Here is a 22,837-nt window from a genome sequence, read left to right as displayed (position 1 = left end):
CTGATGGACTTAGTAAAGGAGAATTACTGTGATGTCGACAAAGTAGATGTGAATGGATATAAATCAGAGATAAAGATCCAGACCACGTCTTCCAGTATGGGGAACACATCTGAGAAGGTTATGTTATCTATTGGGCTGTGAACACTCAGAATTGGCCACCGGTGTTTTCAAACTTGCTGGGATTACCTTTTTTTATAGACCGACCAATTAGTAAATTTCAAGACAGCCCAAATGTAGAGAAACTGGCTAGTCTGCCATATAGGAGCCCACCATATCTCTCACAGGACAAGGGTCCTGCTGTAGTGTCTATTCAATTCTCCCTCCCTCCCTTTCTCCCTTTCTTCCTTCATGAATCCAGAGTGTGTTTACCTAGAGCCTATCACCACTTTTGCTTTGGCGTAAGCGAGTGATGAAGCAGAAGATAGGTATGGCCAACACTTGACGTGAGCTTCAGTAATTATAATCTTTAAATGGAATCAATGGAAACCAGATAGGAAGGTTTGATGCAATACAAAGACATTTACATCTTCTATCTTCCATAGAATGCCAAATAACTGAGTAATTTAAAAATCATGTATGTTGTTAACAAAATCTGTAAGATCAGGGATGGTTGAAGCAAATCAGATAAGGAACATGGACCTTCACCTGTCACAGCTGCTGGTAGAGAACTTGTAAACTAGAGCAAGCCTCAAAGAAACTGGGCTACGTCAGCTGACTGGCATGTGTTACATAATAAATCGAACCTTCGGCACACAAATGTCTCTCTCAGAACTACAAGAGTAGTCTTCAGTGTAAACCATATATACGCTTCTCTCTATTTGGTTAAAATGATGTTAGATAAACCACATTTAAAGCGGGAAGATAAGCATGTGTTGTTCACAGCAAATAAACGCAGATTTTATTTTGTAAACTGTATGGGGCTGGATGATGTCTGCCTCTCAGACAGCTTATGAGATAAACATGGGAGACTATTTCAAGCATCTGTGCATAATACTATTTCAAAGACATTCCCAAGCATAAAATTCTATAACATAAAACCTGATAAGAAGTCCTTCAGTGACTGAACATCCCACAGTAGGTTTTATATTACGCTTGCTGATACGCCCTGGAATAGCACGTTTATAAAACCTGTAGGCCTGTAGCCTGGAAAATGGATTGGGAGGTGGCCTGCTGCCGGTGTTTTATTGAGGAAGGGCTATGAGGTTTCAAAAGGCTGGGGTCCTTCCCGGTGTGCTCTTCCTCTCTCCCTCCTACCTTAGCATAGAAATGTGAGCTCTCAGCTTTCACTCCCACCATTGCTTTGCTCCCCCATCATGGACTCTGACTATCTGAAACAATAAACTGAATTGAGCACTTTCTCTGATAGGTTGCATTCATCACCGTGTCAGAAAAATAACAAGACATCAGGTACCATGGAAACCCTTATTTTGACCAAAATAACTTATCCTTGTGTGATGTTGTCATCTTATCGAAGTATCTCAATGAAGGTGGTGTTAATGATAGCACTGTGTGGGCTTCTTTACCTATAAATGCAACAGCTACGGATATATTACAACAGCTGCTCCAACACACTTTTTCGATGCAGAGTTGTCTCGAAGGGAGAACTGATAATCATGTTTGAGTTATTCTTGAAATGACTTTTTCTTCTCCCTAGGCTTTTTTCTGTGCCAGTCAGAGATGGCACCTTTAAAAATACCCATCCCATCCATTTCCCAATCTGTGATTTATTTATTTGGATCATGCCTCAAGGAACAAGGGGTGGAAAATCAACTTTAGAGATGTGGCCCTGGTCACCTATTTTGCTAGTCAAGATACACACACACACACACACACACACACACACACACACACACATATATATATATATATATATTATACTTTAAGGGTGAGGTAAATGCAAATGCTTGTGAGAGTAATTTAAATTCCCAAGAAACTTCATGATATGTAAAAACTTTGAGGTTACAACTCACCTAAAAATGTTGTATCTATTAACACTCCATCAGATAACGAAGAGAGAATTTAAATTAAGATCGAGCATGAAGTAGACTTTGTCCTTGAAATAACAGATTATATACAAAACTCACATAAATGGTATGTCTTCAACTTTTCTCTTTGCATGGATTTTAATAATTTGTTACACTAACAGTTTCCTTTATTTCACTTTGAAAAAGGACAAAAATACAACAATGGAATGTAAGGTGTTTAAATGTGGGGCATCCTTCAAGTATTGACATACCTGTATTTATTCCAATTTTATTCTTCAAGGTACAAGAATGTTTTAAGCCAATCCAGACAATTAAATGCCAAAGGAACCTGATGGTATTTACCACTAAATACCATCAGTGCTCAGGAACTGGATTGATTAATGAAGGGGTCAAAGAATCGTATTGGAAAGGGTAAATAAGGCAGAAGCGGTGAGGAAGCTTTGGAGTAACAATATCCCCGCCATGCGCACATACCTTTTGGATTTCCAGGCTGAGGTGGTTTTCAGACGGAGAAGCTCACACAGTGACTCTGCTCTGTCTCAATCCAGTGCCCTTGCTTTACCGTCTGTACCACGATGTCCCTGTCTTTGATATATCTGATGTTCCAAACTCATAGAAATAGAATGTAATTACAAAAATGTAATCACTAGAACAAAACCAAGAGGTCTGATCCAGCCTGCTGGAGAGCTCAAATCACAAATAATAGTGAGAGAGCTCCTTAGGAATAATTTCCCTTTACCCCTGCATTTGACAGCACTACTGTGCTTTAGGCTGAATTTCATAGCTGAATTTTAAATATTTGGCAAGTCCCTAGTGCCACAACTGAACATGTGTATAGTATTATATTGCATTTGTTGAGATGGATTCTTTCTCAACTTGTCCATAAGAGAATACTCACATTTGTATGTCTTGCAGCTTGCTTCCAACCACAGCAGCATTAGAGGGTCCATAGTTGTCCTCAAAGTTGTAAGAAACTTTACCTCCACTTCTTTCATCCTGAATCCCATTCGGAGAGCATCACATGGAAACACTAAGAGTTTATATGTGGTGTTGGACACTGCACATCAGGCAAAATGAAAATTATTTTATTTTTTAATCCCCTACAAAAACCCTATTAAGAAGCCAACATTATAAGCTTGATGCCTACTAGTACGGTTTCAGGAAATGCATATCCAGAGACATAGGTTGGTAAGTTGCATTGGGGAAAATTGAGGATGTGATATCAACACTGTTCTGATAAGTATCTTCGATGATGGAAATGTTCTCTATATTTTCAGGCCAATAGAGTCCCAGTAGCCCACTTGCTACATGTGACACTTTAAAGTACTTCTAGTGAGATGAAGCAATCAAGCTTTTAAATGTGTGTACACTTAATAAATGTAGCTGCTGAGTACATCAAACATGGCTATTGTATCTTAGGAACTATATCTTTCTAAAATCATTTTCCCCTTATCCTCATTGAAGCATACCTGGAGAATACATATTTGCACACTTAGCTATGAAATATAATAATTTCATTTGAATTCCCATTATATATAGATAATGGTTATTGTTGACAATGTAGGCTTAATCCGTAAGATCCCTGTTTTTGACGTGATACAACTCAATGTCTCGCTATATCTGCCTATTTCCAATAGTCTTTCTCCAGTGATTTCCTTTGCGCTAATAGACCTCATGTAAAGGCTTGAGACGTGGTTTTCAAACAGATGGGATGTGTGCTTTCAGAGCTGAGTTGCATTAGGTGGGTGAGGGTCAGGCTAGAGGTCAAATCCTCACATCGCTCTGTGGGGTTAAATCTCGGTGACCTCATTTACAGTCCATGCAACTTAAATAATGCTGTTTAAATGAATTGCTTTATGCGCATCCACAAATATTATGTGAGAGTGCCTTCCTCTTATTACTATGAAGACCGAGTGCGGGATATCCAGATACCATCAGTATGCCAACCAAAGAGATGAGGCTAGAGGGAAAGCAAACGTGTTAGAGCAGCGTTAACTCACCAGAACTGAAAGAAAAAGATGAGGAAGGTACATTTCCCTGTCTAAGATGTTCCTTATTTCTGTTTCTGGGTTTTCCTTGGGTCCTTGGAAGCAAGCCCCTTCCCAACAGAGAAGACAGTGCCCCTGCCCTGGTCTCAGGTAAACAGCAGTCAAGGACGCCAGCCTGGAGAAACAGCAGCATGAAGCACAAGCTTAGTAGGGTTGGGAACTCAGGAGAAACCTACCAAACTGAAAAGAGTATGTCCTTGGAGGCCAGGCTGGCTAGGATTCCTTTAGAGAGTTTTCAAGTCAGCCCAAATACTTTCTTTTGTCTTGAAGTCAATGGCAAGCCACGGGGATCTTTTATCCAAGGAATGGCAGACTCTAAGTCACCATCTGACAGCCAAGTAAAGCATAGACCCAGATGGGTGAAAAGAATGGCAGTGCCTCAGATACGTCATCACGTGAGGCACGGGCCTCAGATACGTCATCACATGAGGCACGGGCATCAGATACGTCATCACGTGAGGCACGGGCATCAGATACGTCATCACGTGAGGTACAGAGGAGGCAGAAAGCAGCCGCTATGGAAGAGAGCAGCAATAGGAAATTTGTAAGACTCCCAGGTAGACAGCGAAGTCTAAATGGAGGCAAGAGAGCGAAGCATCAGCTATGGCTGAGATACGCAGAGAAAGATGGTGGTGTCCGCAAATAGAGGAGCTGGTTCCGGGAACGGAAGGGATGAATATCCTTAATCTGCATAGGGCTTGCTTTAAGTGAGAGACAGTGAGACCAAAGAATGGTCATGCTCAATTGGATATTAAAAAAATGGTGGTATTCTTTGTTCCTAAGGCAGAAGCCGGGATTGCAAGAATCATTGGAGGGTTTCCAAGGCCCAAAGTTAACATGGTCAACTTCCTGAATCCACCCTTATAGATGTGCCCAGAATCCCCACTCCTGGGTGACAGGTGCCTGACTATTCTTTTTCTGGAAAGTTGTCCTGTCTTTATCACTAATGTGAAAGACTTAAAAGATCACTCGTTATACACTCTTAGAGCAAGACTGTGCTCTCTCCCCAGCCTTTTTAATTAAATGTATCTAGAATGCTGCGTTCAGCTTGTGATTCAACAGAGACATGCCTGGGTGCTTCCCACAGTGCATGTTCCTTCTCAGGCACCTCTCTGCTGGTCTCCTTTATCACGTTCAGCGGTGTTTCATCATTGCAGTCAGCCTAAGAGGAGACTCCATTTCTATCGCTGCTGCCTTTTTCGGTACAGACAGCCTTGGATTGCTTTCTTCGTTTCTGGCCATCACCAAGTTCTGAAGTTCAAGGTGAGGCCTGAAAAGAAAAAGTTAATTTTATGAACAATGAAACATTCCCAAAAGGACTTCATTCCCCTCTCTAGCAAGAGCTTCATAAAAACGATCCTTGACTTCATTGTATGCCTAGTGGTCCATTGGTCTCAAAGAAAGCTCAACACACAGGGACCAATGTAATCTATTCACTGGATTCTGTGTACTTAGTCCCTGAAGGAAAAGCACAAACATCCATGGTGTGGCTTTCGCAGCACAGCCTTGGAAGGAACTCGTCTTTTGAATTTCACATTGCAAACTTACTGATCTAAGAGTGCCCCTGGAGTATAAATTATTTCTCAAAACTTTGGTAGTGACTTTGGTCAAATGCTTTCTGTCTAGCCCATTCAAGGTGAAAACCATGAAGTATTAGTTGACTTATAACCCAAGAAAAAGCCCTAAAACCACCTGTCCCTCTTTGGAAGCCTGCCCAAAGAAAGTACAAAGAAAGACTTGGCCAGGGAACAGTCATTTAAGATCGCAGTATGTGGCGCAGAGCAAAGGTTGAGCCTGAGGCTGCATTCAGTCCTCTGTTCTCGTGAAGATTTACATTCATGTTCCTTAACACTCGTGGGAGTTGGGGCTTTTACGATCAAAATTTCACCCCGCAAAATCGTGGCCTCGTAGCACGAAAAACATGGCTCTTTATTGTTGAAATGCCATTCCATTTCCCTTTAATTGCATTTCTTAACGTTGCTATTAGGATACATTGATTGTGTGGGAAATAGGTGTTGAAATCCACTTTTCCACAAATAATTCTAGATTTAAAAAAAAAAAAGTTCACTAATTCTTCCTTTAAAGGTCTGTGATGCCTGCCTATGTGAGTGTCCCTGTGCACCAGAAACTTGTTTAAATCAACTTCTAAGATGTGAGATAAGTATTTAATTCAGAGTTACATCCCGTTGTCTTCCAGATGCCGGCGTTAATAGTTTGAAAACGCGGCATGATGAAGTATAAGCCTTATTCAACACATTGATTGCAAGATGAAAATCAAATTTCTTTAAAACTGAAACGTCTCGATCCAGGAGAAGAAAAACCACTTGAGAGCTATAGAGGCAATGAGAAAGTGTCACATGATCTTCCCTGATAAATCTGTATTCATTTATATGGGAAAATCACAGCTATCTGTACTAATTAACGGGTAAGAGCCGAACCATTGAGCTATCGCTTTCCAGTAGACACCAGGGCATTTATTTTTTAATTTAGACTACACTTATTTTAGGATACTTCTTATTGGCTCTGTAATACCGTAATTAATGTTTTTTGGTTTCAAGTAATGAGGATGAATCCATGTTTGCACATGTGTGTGGAACCCACGGTACCCATGTGGAGGTCAAAGGGCAGCCTCAGAGGTTGGTTCTTGGTCATCCCCTACCTTGTATTCTCTAGGTTCTAGTTGTTTACTGCTGGGCACACTAGGCTAGCTGGCTTACCCGCTCTGTGTCTGCATTGGTCTCACTGTAGGAGCCCTGGAATGACAGGTGTATATTACTGCCCCTGTCTTACCTGGGTTCTTGGGATCTGAGCCCATTTCCTCATGCTGGAGCAGCACTCTTTAACCACAGAGCCAGCCCCCACCCCCGCACCCAAATTAATCTGAATTGACCATAATTTTTAACACAGAGCATTTCTCTATTTCCCTTAAAAGTCTTCTGACTACCTGCTTCTTCTTCGATGATCATTTAAGTGTCTATTTAACTAAGCCTATATCTGTATAACATTTCACATTAGAATATTCCTACTTACCAGGGGTTCAGTATGTAGATATCAAGTCTAACTCTAGGCTTTACATCCCAAGAATTCTGTAAAAGAACTAGCTCTCCCAAATGGTTACTATACAATTCTCATGGAATCAATTTTTTGACATTTATTTCTAAACAATTTTAAATTGATAAATTATGGCAAAAAGAGTCGAGGTCTCGGTATCTCTTTATCACTTGATTCTAATACAAAACCATACATGTATAACCATAGCACAGTGAATGAAACCTGAAGATTAACTTTGACATGAAACCCATGTCCCCAGTTCTAGTCTCTCTAGTTCATCCCAGAATATTTTCTCCTATCTTAGCATCTAACTCCACACACTACGTGCATTCTTATGCCACAGTTCCTTGTCTTCTCTGGTCTCTGACAGTTTCTCACTTTCCTTTTCTTCTGTGTCCTTGACTTTGACAATCACTACTCGGCATGCACGCACGCACACACACACACACACACACACACACACACACACACACACACACACACACACACACACACACACATGCACACACACACACAAAGGAATCTCTCTCAAATTGTATTTATCTGGTACTCTTTATTGGCCTCTGGGTTTTCTTCACTGTCACTACTTTTTTTCTTTCTCTTACTGATATAGTTTTAAGAAATGCTGTAGTTTCAATAAAGTTGAAACTTCATCCCCAGGGTTGAATACCCTTGGAGGTATTCAGGTCATGAGGATAGCTTTGCATTATCCTGAGAGTGAGTTTGTTCACCCCCAACCCCCACTCCCAGAATATTCTCTTGCTCCCTCTTGATACTGTGCTGGGTAGTTTTATGTTAACTCAACACAAGCTAGAGTCATCAGAGAGGACGGAACCTCAACTGAGAAAATGCTGCTATAAGATCAGGCTGTAGGCAAATCTGTATGGCATCTTCTTAATTAGTGATTGATGGGGAAGGGCCCAGCCTATTGTGGGTGGTTCCATCATCCCTGGGCTGGTTATAAAAATCAGGCTGAGCAAGCCCTGGGAGGCAAGGCAGTAATCAGCAGCATCTCTCTGTCCTCTGCATCAGCTCCTGCCTCCAGGTTCCTGCCCTGCTTGAGTTTCAGGCTAACTCTCCTTCAGTGATGAACAGTGATGTGAAAGCATGGGCAAATACACCCCTTCCTCCCCGTGTTATTTTGGTCATAATGTTTCATTGCTGTAATAAACACCCCTTCCCCCAGACTGATGCCTTCTGCCTTGTGGGAAAGTAGCTCCCACCAGTTGTCAACTGGCAACTTCCAACTCCCAGCCTCCAGAACCATGAGCCAAATGAGCTTCTACCCCTTAGAAATTACCCGGTGTATTGTTATCACCCCACAGAACAGACTAAGCCTACAAGACAGTTGAAGTCCAGGCTAACGTGCTCCTTCTCCCCAGCTTCTTCCCTGATTGGTCACCTACAAGGGTTCCCTTAAAATGACAACAGCTACCATTGCAATGTTTGACAGCGATACCGCATTTTTCTCTTTCCCTCTACGTGCATGCACTAATTAGAATTCTATTCCCTCCCAAACACTGGTGGCTCCCCTTGCCCTACTAATCCCTTATTTATTTCATTATGAGTATCTATGATGACAGATTCATAGACATGTATCATACGGATATGATCCAATAATATTCATCACATTGCTTGTGTCTTTCCCGTTTGTATCCATTAAGTTCCTTGCAGTTCACAGTGTATCCTTTGACAAGACTCCCATATTTGGAAACATTTTCTCATCCGTGCCTTTGTTAGCTATTTCAAGATCAATTTGCGTTCTTCCTACTCCAGTCCTAGAATCAACCTCTTCTCTACGAACTCCTCATTCCTCTAATTGGAAAGTGTAAAGACACTGGCATCTCTACTGAAGTGTAAACCTCTCCACACACTTAGAAAACACACTTCTTTACCACTCCACACATACATGATTATCTCAAGTGTTTAGCAGTGAGTTCACAGTCACGCTCATTCAGTACTAAGAATTCGTGTTCCCCTTACCTACTCCTCTGATTTCTAACATCCTTCCCCATCAGTAAAATCGTGTTTATATACTTTAGAATTGCCAGCCATTACCTTTAAGATGCATGTTGACAGTGCAATTTGTGGAGGTGTGTTCTGTGTATTTTGTGATTGGAGTTGTAGGGTTGGAAAAATTATGCTGTCTCAAAGGCACTTGCAGTCTTTTTTGTCCTGTCTTTTAAACTATCTCATAAACACTGGTGATGGAGTTACTTAGTACCTGTTGCTGTTTGTGCTTCCTTCTGGATGCTCGGACATTTTGGTTGACTGTAGTTTCTTTATTGGAATCCTCCGTGAAAACATTGCTCTAAGTGTCAGACTGTACAAGAGTCACATTTTCTCTACACTGAACCAGACCATTTTCTCCTTATGTTCATCCTTTTCTGACCTACCTGATACACGGTGATCAATTTCTTTCAGCTTTGGCCTCTGCCTCCACCACTCACGGATGACCAGACGAGCATGAGTCACTTAGGACCCCCTTTCTTACAAGATGAATGGCATTCTGTGGAGAACCTTCTATCCCTTGTGGGTTAAACTTTCTCTCTTGGCTACTCAGACACTTCGGATGGATGTTAATAAAGGTATTTTCATTCAGATGTAAGAACAAAGGTTAAGAAAGAAAACGGATAGTGGGGGTGGTTTTTTGGGGAAGATGCATCCAATGTGTAGGCCTCTCTAAAAGGGAGTCACTCAATTTGGCACATAATTAACAGGCCTTTTCCCCCAACACACCAACAATGTAGGACTTTTCTAAAGTAAAACATCCTTACTAAAATAACTCAAAGAAACTCCACAAAGAACTGTTAAATAAAAGAATGAAATGCGTGTTAAGCTATGAATGGCAACTGAGTTGATGTATGTTTATTTAAATCTATTTTCAAGGTATAAAAGCATATTCATTGTCTTCTAAATGCTTGTGATGTGTCTGGACTTCATCACAAATGTTGTCCTGCTACAGAAAAGCCAGGAACGAGTGTGAGCATATGAAGAGGGTTGTAATTACAGCAATTATGGAAAAGTAATTTTCTGATTGTATAAATTGAACAGATTTCAAATAGAGTAGATAGGCCATAAAAAGCAAGCAGGATACCAAAAAATAAATATTTTGGGAGGTAGGAAATTGCTTGTTAAGTACACATGCCAAATGTAAATGCTTTGTTAACATTTGTATAATTTAGCTCCTTAGAAGTTAAAACATAAATTCTTTTTAATTTAGAAAAAGGCAAAATAATGTTAAGATGACTGTTTACAGATATAATTTTGGGCTCGCCATTCAGGTAGTATAAAATATTTATCTAAAACATCTGTGTTTTGTGATAACTGGGTTAGAGTAAAACAAGAAAAAATAAGTTGGAAAATTATTTCTAAAATTAACTCAGCAAGCCATGAATTCCTATGAATCGAGTCAAAGTATTTAAAGGAGACTTGAAAGGAGCACTAAACACTGATCTGGGCTTTAGATAAACCACTTGCATTTTGCGTACCAAACTAGGATCCCCAAAACCCATAGCGCATTTTCCAGGAATTAGCAGTACCTTAAGGCATTGTTCCTACTGTGGCCATGATTATATCTCTTGACAAAGCCTCTTGAGGGCCCTGTGGTTTCAGAAAAGATAAACAAAGCACCAATAGCATCAGTCACCTTAAATTCTTTACATGCACTCTTTTATCTAACCACCATAAAGGTGTAAAAAATGGGTGCAATCATTGTCCCTCCTTTGCAGAGGAGGAAAGAGAATTGCAGTAGCATCCTGGCCATACCTCCAGTTGGGGCACCCCTGTGGAAGATGCCAGGTTTGCCAAGCACACAATCTGTCCACCCCATAGCTCTACCATCTAGTGCCAAATAAAATGAAGCTTGAGAAACCAGAGGCTTAAATTCCACCCATACTCAAAACATGAACCTATGGTTATTGGTTCTTGGTCAAAGCCTTTAGAGAGTATCTTGCTCAGCTTCTGCTCTTACACCTTGGTTTTGAGATGTTTTTCCCAATCCTAACACTGACAGCCAAGACAGGTTGTTTCAAACTCTTACCGTAGGTTTGCATTACAAAGGTATACTCTGGAGTTTTACCAGCTGTCCACATTAAGGGGTTGTTTAGGAACCATCTGGGTTCTGAGCTCTATTGCACGTGTGTGAACACACCACAGAGAAAGTGTTCCACTATGCTACACTGGTCAACCCACTCTCAACCCCAGCCCCTGCCGAATGGTGCTGAGAACAGACAGACTCAGAAGAATCTCCTGCCAGGCAAGATCTAGTGGACAATGTAATTATCATTAACAGCACGTGTCTGGGGCTGCTTTGACCCTGGTGACAGCCAGCACAGCTCACCTCCATGTTAGCATAGACTTTTTACTAAGATAGCATATCCCTAGAGTTATAGCATTTTTCACTTCCTAGATTTCTCCTTTATTTATGTTCTTCTCTGTGTTTGCATTTTCAAACATAAGTTAAATAAACTTGTTCTGCATGCCCTTAGGCATGCCGTCTAACATTTCTGAATCTTGTCTCATTAGCTGTAGGGTGCTTGCCTTTTTTACTTATCAGGACCAAAAGTAGTGTGTATAAATATATAATGTGAGCATGCAGTAAATAGTATCCATGATTAGCAACCATGGTGAAGATGGCCTCTCTAAGAAGTAACTTTAAAATGAGAAAATAATTGAAAACAATGGATAGTTTTATGAATACTGATGATACTTCATTAGTTTATCTCAATAGTGCTAGTGATGGCAAAATTATAATTAGAAGCTACCTACTAGTTCCTCCATTTTCTGAGCACCTAAATGTGATCATCTTGCATGGCACCGGATGCTTTTCAACTGTATTATTATCCTCGGATAACATTAAAGGAAAATAAAATGAAGAAGCCCAAGGAGCTGCTAAGTCCTACAAACTGCCAAACAAGAAATCAAATGTCACTAAATTAGTTCAATTCATTCTCATACTCTGTGTTTGGAGACGCAGATGAATGGAATCCAATGAGATCTCAACCTTTAACAGAAAACCATTTGCTGAACACAGGTAGAGAATAAATGAATGACTCTATAGTCATGACCCTTGACCTTCCTGCCAGTTATGCTTCTGGATTCTAAGTTACAGAAGTATTCCATGATCTCCTTTCACCAACTAAAGCCAAGACACATGGCTGAAGAGAACTATGAAAAATTATCAGTGATTTTAGTTACTCAGCCATAAATACCATCCGGTGGTCTTGGTGATAATATGGACTGAGGTGATTCCAATTGAATTTGAAAATATTTCTGGGTCCAAGACAATGCAGTAACCGTAGATACTTGTTATAGCAGAGAGAAGTGTTTTAAAAGGTAGAACTGGTCTTTATCAATCTGATTTAATTAGGTTACTCGAAAGCCTTTTTAAGTTATTGTGCCAGATGCCAATAAAATACCAACCCTGCACATTATATCACACTGTGTTTCCCAACATTTCTTCATTGAATTCTCAATAACTCTAGAGCCTCTATAAGCATTTGCCCAAATCATACAGCATCTGACTCCAGATACACAGTTGGTCTATAATCCTGACATTTAATAAATCATTTTCTAAATAAACATTTATTTCAGAGGTTTACTTAAAATATGAAGGAAAGTAATACTTTTTGAGAAGTATTTTAAGCATTATTTCTTGAAAGACCTTGCATTTTGAATAAAATCTATTAACCCATGATGGCTAAAAACATACACAAGAAGAAATGGCTACTATTGTTCAGTTAGAGTCATGGTAGGAAGAGAACTGTATGAAAGTCATAGGACAAAAGAATTGGGGGCCATAGTGAAGGCATGGTAGTTTTTGAATATTGGAAAGAAAAAAGTATAATGGCTTTTTCTCCTTTCAGTTCAGAAATACATGAAGGGCCCATTCCAGGAAGAATAGATAATGCTGCATGCAAGAATGAAGTTTATACATATATTTTTTGAAGTCTTGGAAAGAGCCATTAGGATGGAAGGATCCTTCTACAGCAGTCTCCTGCGTGCTGTTATTATAGACATGCACAGCCATTCCTACTACCTATTAGGTTCTAAATGAATTCATTAATTTAATGCAACTTTATTAGCCATTACCTCTGTGCAATGAAACGCTGAGAAAGGTTTCCTTCAGAGACCCAGCACTTCCTAGGAAACAAGTCAACTGTCAACTAGGTCTGACTCAGAAGGAAGGCTTAGCAAACAGGAAACACGTTGTCAGTCATTAGGAGAAGGGAGAGATGATATAGATAAGCTAATCCTAGCCATGCAGGCTAGGATTATGATTTGGCTTTCATTCCATTCCTTCCAGCACAGGATACCATAGTATCTTCATAGTTTTGCAATGACTGGGCCATGTTTTCTGTTTAGATAAACCTGGGCACTTTCCCCCGTGTCTCTGTGTTTTCTGTATTCTTAGCTTCTTCTGTCCGGTATTGTCTACAAAAAAGACCTTGACCTTGTGCTTTCCCTGTCTTCTCTCAGAGGCCTTAGCAGAGTGCTATCCATATTGTAGACTGATTGCTTCATTGTAGACAACTGATTGAAATAATTGTTTAAGTGTGCCAAGGAGATCAATGGCAACAGGATAAAAATACATCATTTCCCTTTAACAACTGGGCAGGCTGAGGAAACAAGGCATGGTGAAATTAGAAGACTGAGTGCTCCTTTTGAGTTTTTGAGGCCTGGGACCTCTCTCCCCTGCTCCTCAAACCTCAGGTAGTTTTTCAACTCAAGCTTTGTGGTATAGCTTTTCCCAGGGGTTTACACACAAATAACCATTCATTCCACATAAAGCAACAAAGGTTGACCAAGGAAACAATACCAAAAGAGTATAGTGTTGCAAACCAAAGAACGGGTAACTTCCCAGCTGCATACCAGAAGACCCACCCACCACACTTCCCCCAACTTTCCCATGTATGAGAAGTCATAGAAGGTGTATCCTGTGAGCTCCCTATCCCAAATCTCTGGCAACCCTGAGGTAGAGTCCTCTCCTCCTCAGCAATTGTTTGCTGCCTTGCCTTGACAAGGTGCATCACATCTGAAGCATCCTGCATGAATTTCTCCTTCCCAATGGCCAGACCAATGAGGCTGATGCACTCGATGGTCTTCCCTCTCAGCAGTCTCAGCTCCTTCTAGACTGTATTCTCAACAATGTGCTTCAGTGAAGGCATGAATAAGTCATAGTAGGGGACAAACTTTTCTTCTGCAGTATCTGCAACTGATGCAATGGATGTCACATCTTGTTCCACCATCATGCTTCACCAAGTTATCCAAGTAGGGAATAAGCAGTGACTTGGGACAATCTTCAGTGAAGTTAATGAGGGCAGCTACTGCGTGGGCCTGCACCCGTTGGCTACCTTGGTCTTCCATGGTCTGAAGCAAAGCTACAGTTACCTTCTCATGAATTTCTATTGAAAAGCAGGTGCAAAATCTGTAGTCATCTAACCCACGGCATTGTAGGCTGCATACCCAACTCTTGGGTGCAGATCCTGGAGGAAAAGCAAGACACAATTTACAATCTCATTGAGAATTCCTTCCATATGCTGGTGATATCCTTCACCAATGGCGAACAAAGCCATTCATCCTGAAGGCCGGTATTTCCAATCAGGGTTTTGAAGCATTTGCATAATGTGTTCCCTAATCATTGGCAGGACGAGCTTCCCACCCAATCCACAGGCCATTCGGTCTAATGTGCTCTTGTTGAAGACATAGACCAACTTCAATGATATGGAGGATGACGACCTTCAGATTTCTTACATGATCTCAGCGTGGGCCAGGATGTGCAAAATCCTTGGGAAAGAATTCCAGCAGTACCTTCCTGTGGTTGTGGGGCTGCTGATTAAGACCGCTTCAATTAAGCCTGAAGTGGCCCTTCTAGACACCCAGGACAGGGAGAATATGAGTGACAATGATGGTTGGGAATTTGTGAACCTTGGAGATCAGCAAAATTTTGGTATTAAAATTGCAGGACTGGAGGAGAAGTCAATGGCTTGCCAGATGTTGGTTTGTTATGCTGAGGAATTAAAAGACGGTTTTGTGGGGTACACTGAACAGGTGGTCAAACTGATGGCCCTGTTGCTTTGTAGTTCCATGATGGGGTTCGAGTGGCAGCAGCAGAGTCCATGCCTCTTCTCCTGGAGTTTGCGAGAGTCCAGGGTCCCGAGTACCTTACACAGATGTGGCACTTCATGTGCGATGCTCTCATCAAGGCCATCGGCATGGAGCCTGACTCAGACGTCCTCTCGGAAATAATGCACTCCTTTGCTAAGGGCATCGAAGCGATGGGAGCTGGGTGCCTCAACAATGAACATTTGAAGGAGCTGGGAGGTATACTGAAGGCGAAGCTTGAGGAACATTTCAAAGATCAAGAGTTAAAAGACAAGATGAACGACTATGATGAACAGGTTGAAGAGTCACTGCAAGATGAAGATGATAATGATGTTTATAAACTGACTAAAGTCTCATATATCACACTCAATATTCAGTAGCGACAAAGAAAGGGTGTTGCCATGGTTTGAACAGCTTCTCCCATTAATTGTCAACCTGATTTGTCCACATAGACCCTGGCCAGACAGACAATGGGGATTATGTATCTTCGATGATATGATAAAACACCGTAGTCCAGCTTCATTTAAGTATGCAGAATATTTCTTAAGGCCAATGCTCCAGTACGTGTGTGACAACAGCCCGGAAGTCAGGCAAGCTGCAGTGTATGGCCTCAGCGCCATGGCGAAATATGGTGGAGATAACTACTGCCCCTTCTATACAGAAACACTCCCACTGCTTGTAAGAGTCATTCAGTCTGCAGATTCTAAGACCAAAGAAAATGTCAACGCCACAGAGAACTGCATCTCAGCAGTGGGAAAGATCTAAAGTTCAAGCCCAACTATGTAAATGTGGAAGATGTCTTACCACACTGGCTATCATGGCTCCCCCTACATGAAGTTAAAGAAGAAGCCATGGAGATCTTCAGTTACCTGTGTGACCTGATTGAAAGTAATCACCCAATTGTTCTTGGCCCAAACAATACCAATCTACCAAAAACATTCGGTATAATTGCAGGAGAAATGCATGAGGCTATTAAACATGAAGACCCCTGTGCCAAATACCTGGCCAATGTAGTTTGCCAAATACAGACTTGGAATATTGTGGACTGAATGCATAGCACAGCTCAGTCCGGAGCAGCAGGCAGCCATCCAGGAGCTCCTGAACTCTGCCTGAAGGGCCTGAGTACCACCTGCCAGAAGACTAACTCCAAATAAACGTTTACCCTTTTGTTTAGGTTTCTTTGTTTTGTTTTTGAGCAAGAGAGAGCAGTAGTGTTGTGTGTGGGCCATTCTTCTGGAGCCATGCGCAGGAAAAGCAGCCCTGTGTCAGAGTGGACTGCCGTGGATCTCCTCAGACCCGCAGAGGTGGTCCCTGTAAGCCCTGTGGTAGCACTGCAGAGTATTTTTCTATTGCCGTGTCTGACCCCCGTGAAGGGAAGGGGGAAACGATTCCTTTTCTCGGTAGACGCGGCTTTCAGATCAGTTCATCCACATAGATGTGTGTTACACAGACTGGGGGACAACCTAGTGTTCATTCTGTAAATGGAGTGAGTCTAGGGGAGGAGGGGTAGAAAGAAGCCTTTACCAGCCAACCAGCTGCAAACAACTGCTGACAAACCAGAAGCATGGGGCTGTCACGTGATGTCACTCTGGTTCTTCCCCAGAAGGCTTATGCAGTGACTGGGTGTGGAGGCTGTGCCACTCCCGGCCCTTGAATGTGAAGTGTCGTTGGCATGTCTGGCAGTCTCCTTCACTCCTCAATAAACAGCATTGAAACACACACACACACACACACACACACACACACACACACACACACACACACTCTCTCTCTCTCTCTCTCTCACACACACACACACACACTCTTTCTCTCTCTCTCTCTCTCACACTCATCTCACACCTCTCACACACACACAACCACTTACACACACACCTTTCTCTCTCACACACACACACACCTCCTCTCTCTCTCTCTCTCTCTCTCACACACACACACACACTCTCTCACACACACACACCTCTCTCTCACACACACACACACTCTCTCTCTCACACACACACACACACACACACACACACACACACTCTCTCTCTCTCACACACACACACTCTCTCTCTCTCACACACACACACACTCTTTCTCTCTCTCTCTCACACACACACTCTCTCTCACAGACACACACACTCTCTCTCACACACACACACTCTCTCTCACACACACACACACACTCACACACACACACTCTCTCTCTCTCTCTCACACACACACACTCTCTCTCTCTCTCTCTCTCTCACACACACACACACACACACACACACACACACACACCCCTTAGCAGGCAGTGCGTTTAGTGGGTCCTGTAAGTTTTGTGAGATTGCCAGCCTTCTCAGTTGTTTGCTTAGCTCCCTGATTCTTAAAAGCCTCTCTCTAGGGTGTAATGTTTCAATTGGCAGGAAATAGCTTTGCATCCGGCCCTCAATGGTGAACTCCTTGTACTTTCCCTGACCCTTCTTCATACATTACATGCTAGCTTCCTTGGATTTATTGAAGTTTGAATCAAAATTTTCTTTCTGCAGAAGGCTTCATCTGAAGACTTGGTTATTGCAAGTCTGACTGATCAAACTCGTTTCTCTCTTTTGTTTCTCGCAGTTTACATTCTAATCTGTCACTTTTTTCTTGTGCACTTCTGGTCTGTCTTGTGGTTTTCGTTGTGTCTCATTCTCTGTATGTCCAGCAGCTATTTCTGTTATCTATGTTCGATTCCAAATAAATATTTGTTGAATGAATTAGTGAATAACAACATGTTCTTCTGTTCTCTTTTATCTTCTATATTTTGGATTTAAAAATATTGCCTGTTTCATAAATAAACGTGAAAATTGGATACAACCATGTGTCTTGAACACATGGTAGGACTTCACATCTTGCTAATGATGTCAGTAGTAACCTCTTTGTGTGTTACTACTGTTGTATATAGTACTGTTGCTATTTTCCCCACTGGCATCCTGAAATGGGTCCAAGTTTTCTACTGCTCTAGAATAGTCCATCATCACATCATGAGATCATTAGTGGCAAATGTTTTTGTTATTGTTGCTGTTGTTGACCAATCAACCCTACCTTGAACTTCAGAAATCAGCATAATGTTTAGATTCTACTTTGGCTTGTTTTGTTTTAGTTTGGTTTGGTTTGGTTTGGTTTGGTGTCTTGTTTTGTTTCACTTTGTTATCCAGGTGGGGTCTTTCTGTGTAGCTCCTGGCTGATCTTAAATTTGCAATTCTCCTGCCTCGGTCACCCAAGCACTGGGATTATAAGAATGTGTACCCAGCTGCAGCATGATTTTTCTGTCTCCTTATGTACTTGAGGAGACAAGCTAGAAAGAGTGCAAGAACTCTGCCACCTTTCTGAGGGAGGGTACTAGACTTCATGACAGATATTCATAACCTCGGTGCTTATGAACGTTCCCAGGAGACCTCCTCCAGTGACGTTATGCATGGCGTCATTCAGTGAGACTCAATTTCCTTGCAGTGAGTACCAGAGATATTCATAACCTATCTAGTCATTTTACAAATCCATCCTCCTCTTTTAAAGCGAAACCATGCAAATCTAACACAGGACCCCCACCTCAAAAGCACAAAAGCCTTGATGAGAGCACAAAAGTGGCATTATCTTCAATGACAAAAACCCAAAATATTTACTTCAAACACCCACCAACTTCTGACTGAGGTAGGCACAATATACTCTCAATTTGGCCCAAATTTCTCAAAGTCTTCTTAAGGGCATGGAGCTAGGTAATAGAATATGGCTAGATTGATTGCCCTGCCTTAATAATTAGAAGGTTTTAATAAGCTGCTGAGCCTTGATGAATAGGATTGCAGAAATTTCCATGCTTCTTGTAGACTAATAAGGTTGAAGTGTCAAGTTTTTAAATGCATTGTGATCTTAACACAACATGATTCTTCAAACCTATCCATCACTGACCCTCAGAAAACTCACTCTGCTCCCATCTTACTTACAACGCCCATCCCAAGCCCTGTTTAAAACATGAGGGTGTTTCAGCAACCCGGGAGCTGACTGTGCTCTGTGGGATACATATCTCATTTAAAATCTCATATCCATCTGCAACCATGTGCATCAAAGGCATACACTGTTGTTAGCTTAGGGTTTTCTCTCTGGAAATCATGTGGATTCATTTGTTTCCCAAGGTATAAGTACTTCAAAAAGGGAAGTATTTGTTTGACAAACTCCAATAGCTGGATATGCTCAAAGATTGTACTGTAAGCATAATACTATAATTAAAGGAATAGTTTTAAAAGCTGCCCTTAACAACAGAATGTAGTGGTCGTATGAAATTACTAGGCTCTCATCTAGAAGATGTAATTGTTCTTTGAAAAGAAGAGTACACTGTTACACAGATAAACCCATCCCATATCAAGCAGAAGTTCATGGTGGAGTTGTCTCACCATTCAATCTGCTGCAGAGGATTTGAGTCTATATTACTTCAGACCATATAAATACATTTCTACTGAATTTCACAGATTTTTAAAATGCATATTTCTTATGAAAGATTTATTGTAAAAATGAATATTAGTACCATTAGTTACATGAAAGGTTTTGTGATTCAAGAGTATTCAATGAGTACATAAAGAACTCAGAGGCCCACTTCACATTGTGGCGTGTCTAAGATGAGAATAAGGCCTCTGAACACATTGCATGAACTCTTAATGATGAATCATGTTATCATACTAAAGTCTATGAAATGAAGGTGCTGTGGGATAAATAGGTGCAACAGATGAATATTACCTTTATTAAGTTTAATAGACTTGGATTTAATAGACTTTAATAGACATGGATTGTGGGTGATATTTGAACTGAACCCTACATCGTGACAGGAGATTGAGTTGGGATGCCAACCATGTCACCACTCGGCAGTGAAAGGGCAAAGCGATGGCATCATGAAGATGTTTGTCCTGCTGGAAAAACATGTGGTCTCACTGTGCTTAGCGCACAGAGGTTAAGACCACAGACGAGGGAAACAGAGATAAGCCTCAAAGCAGAGTTATTAAGAGAATGGCTAGGGCCAGGTTCTGAGCCACCCCAGACTATGCTGTGAAGCTGATGTGTTTATGCGACGGAGATTCAGCTTTGTGCTTTAGGATTGGGAAACCATGACTTGCACTTACGTCCAAGGGGACGCAGCTGCTTTCAAACTTTGCTAGAAATTCTGCATCTCTAGGGTTCTCAACAGCATGTCCTTCAGAGTCTGCTCCACACAGTCTAACCAGTGAGTGTGCATTGACAAGTGCACGTTTCTGTTAGATCACACAAACACATACACACACACATATCCACACACACATATACATATACACAGACACACACACAGACACAAACACACAGACATACACACACACAGACATACACACACACACAGACACACACACACACAGACATACACACACACAGACACACACACACACACACACACACACACACACACACACACACACACACATTCTCTATCCTCCTCTTCCAAGCCAAACCTTCATGCTCCTAAGGCCTTATTTGAGCCAGGAAATTACTTCTGTGGGTCTTAATCTATCAGAGTTAGAACCTAAAAGCCCAGTTGTAAATGGTCTTCCTTTAAGCTCTTTCTCAGGAGGGTTTGGTTCCCCGGCCACTGAGGAAGCTGGAGGCGGGAGTCCCTTTTTCCTCCTTTGCTCAGTCTCCACCCTCTCTGAGGTGACACCCCACATGGGCGACCACTTAAGAGAGCTGAGGCTTTGTCTTCCATTTGCTCAGTGCACAGTTGCTGCCAAATGAGCCCGTCAGAAAGGGTTTTAGAGGATCTTCAGAACAGTGGCTTCATTTTTGAAGAGAACGGCTATCATGGGCCATTGACGGGATCACCACATCTTGGCAACAGAAGCGCAGGAAATTGTGTGGACGCCTCGTGATTCTGCTGCTCAATGTAGCTAAACTCTCCAACTACATTCGCAGCAGTGTAATGGAAACAGTGCTTTTCAACCCAGATACTAAAATGGAATTCAAGGGACCTGTGATAGTTTTATTTTAATTCCAAGGGCAATTTGGATGAATAACTGGTCTAGGCTCTGGATTGGAGAGGTGTCTCTGCTTCTGAAAATGCACCAGGGACCATAGTCACCATTCACAAATAATGGTTTTGTGTCTGTGTGCACATTCAGTGCATGCATGCATATGTGTGTGTGGGAATGTGTATATATTTGTGTGTGTGGTGTATGTATGTCATATATTCACACACATGTGTGTGATGTGCTAGTCCACTTCTATGAAGAGGATGTTAGGTGACCTGCTCTACCATTCTCTGTCTTATTCCCTTAGGCAGGCTCTCTCTGAACCTGGATGGAAGTTAGGACCAGAGAGCCCCAGCGGTCCTCCTGTCTTTGCTGCCCATGCTGCTGTGGATACAGTTGCATGCTTCTGCACCCAGCTTTTTGAAGGAGTTCAGGTCCATGTGCTTGCACAGCGAGCTTTCCTATTCTCTGACCCATCACCACCATCCAAGCTATAGCATATTTGACCAAAAGGAGCAAAGGCACTACTCGTTTCCATTTTATTTTAAGTCTTCAGCCTTGTTCTTTTAAGTGTTTCTCCCTAAACCTTGAAAGGGTTTTTGAAGAAAAACAAAAGAATTAGCTGAGATCACTGTTTAAATCTGACCCAGGTACAGTTAACCCAGAGCCATCCTTCTTTTGCAACACGATTGCAAATCACCTCCTTTGGTTTGCAAAGGTATTCGGGTTTGTGTGTCTATTTTAACAAATATATTTTTAATGTAGTAGTGGAATTAGAGGTATTCCCATTAAAATGAGTGACCTTTCCTCAAGGAATGTTTAAGCAGAACATATTTTGTTAAGATGGTAAATTAGAGGGTCACAAGCACCCTACTAAAGGTAAAGGAATGCAAGTCCTTGTAATGCACACCTCCCGCTTCTTCTATGTTCAGCAGCTACTATCCTGACGCTCGAGAGGAGTTGCCCAGGTTCCCTACTGGAGATGCCTCACTAACCTACTTTACTCTGGATGTGGACACCACCAGTCTAAGCCCAAACACTGCTTCCTTAGTTCTATTACCAGAACATATGACCCTAGATTGAACCACTCTCATGGCAGATGGCCAACTGCTACCCTGAAAGCCCAGGTTCACCAGCAACGCTGAAAGGTGAAGCTTGGTGAGCGGTCCTTAGATCTGTGGGACCATGTAGAGGACTTGATAAACCACAGAGGCCTGGGCATGTAATTCAGTAGCTCTGTTGTGAGGATCCTGCTTTTCTAACAAGCACTCGATGCTGCTGATGCTACTGATAGGAGCCACGATTGATAACCACTGATTCAAATAATCCTGCCTTCTGACACTGTTGGCAGCCAGCCACCAGCATCCCCAGAGACCCAGGGTTGTCCTTTCCTTCTATTTGAAACCTCAACAACCATCTTCCTGACCTTCCAACCTTCCTCTCAGATAAGAGAGTTCAGAAGAGGTTATCTACACCATGTGGCTCACAGAGTCAACTATGCCACTGTGTATTTACCCTTTATGTGAACCTGTTTACCATGTGGTCCAGAGACCTGTGGGAAATCCTCGGAATGTCTTGTATCAGTCTGTCAGTGTCAGTCACAGAGAAGTGGTTTTGACTTTAAAGGACAGATGTCTTGTCCACACGGTTTCAGAGC

The 22,837-nt window shown here is 41.8% G+C and overlaps 1 protein-coding gene and 1 pseudogene across 2 annotated transcripts in view; both read left to right on the top strand.

The window, feature by feature from the left end:
- The window catches only part of Gpc6 (glypican 6), a 1,019,107-nt gene that overhangs the window by 645,023 nt on the left and 351,247 nt on the right, over window positions 1–22,837 (top strand). The window lies entirely within an intron of this gene.
- LOC116913397 lies at window positions 14,342–16,595 on the top strand (annotated as a pseudogene).

Source organism: Rattus rattus, chromosome 12 (genome assembly GCF_011064425.1).
Source record: "Rattus rattus isolate New Zealand chromosome 12, Rrattus_CSIRO_v1, whole genome shotgun sequence".
In the NCBI taxonomy this organism is placed as follows: Eukaryota; Metazoa; Chordata; class Mammalia; order Rodentia; family Muridae; genus Rattus; species Rattus rattus.
Note: the sequence above shows the minus strand (reverse complement) of the source record. Positions and strands in the feature narration are given on the sequence as shown.